Below are 614 nucleotides of genomic sequence, written 5' to 3'. Positions count from 1 at the left end.
CGACTCGCGTTACGCTAAGACAACGAGGCGATGGTGTCACCTACTCGTCTTGGCGTCCGTCGTTGCTACCGCGACGACATCCGCCTCGACTCGCGTTACGCTAAGACAGGGTGGCATTGGTGTCAAGTGCTCGTCTCAGCGTCCATCGTCGCTACCGCGACGACGTCCGCCTCAACTCGCGTTACGCTAAGACAGGGTGGCACTGGTGTCACGTGCTAGTCTCGGCGTCCGTCGTTGCTACCGCGACGACGTCTGCCTCGACTCGCCTTACGCTAAGACAGAGTGGCAATGGTGTCACGTGCTCATCTCGGCGTCCGTCGTCGCTACCGTGACGACGTCCGCCTCGACTCGCGTTACGCTAAGACAGGGTGGCATTGGTGTCAAGTGCTCGTCTCAGCATCCGTCGTCGCTACCGCGACGACGTCCGCCTCAACTCGCGTTACGCTAAGACAGGGTGGCACTGGTGTCACGTGCTCGCCTCGGCGTCCATCGTCGGTACCGCGACGACGTCCGCCTCGACTCGCGTTACGCTAAGACAGGGAGGCAGTGGTGTCACGTGCTCGTCTCGGTGTCCGTCGTCGCTACCGCGACGACGTCCGCCTCGACTCGCGTTA

The sequence above is a fragment of the Triticum aestivum genome, chromosome 4B (assembly GCF_018294505.1).
Source record: "Triticum aestivum cultivar Chinese Spring chromosome 4B, IWGSC CS RefSeq v2.1, whole genome shotgun sequence".
Lineage (NCBI taxonomy): Eukaryota > Viridiplantae > Streptophyta > Magnoliopsida > Poales > Poaceae > Triticum > Triticum aestivum.
Note: the sequence above shows the minus strand (reverse complement) of the source record.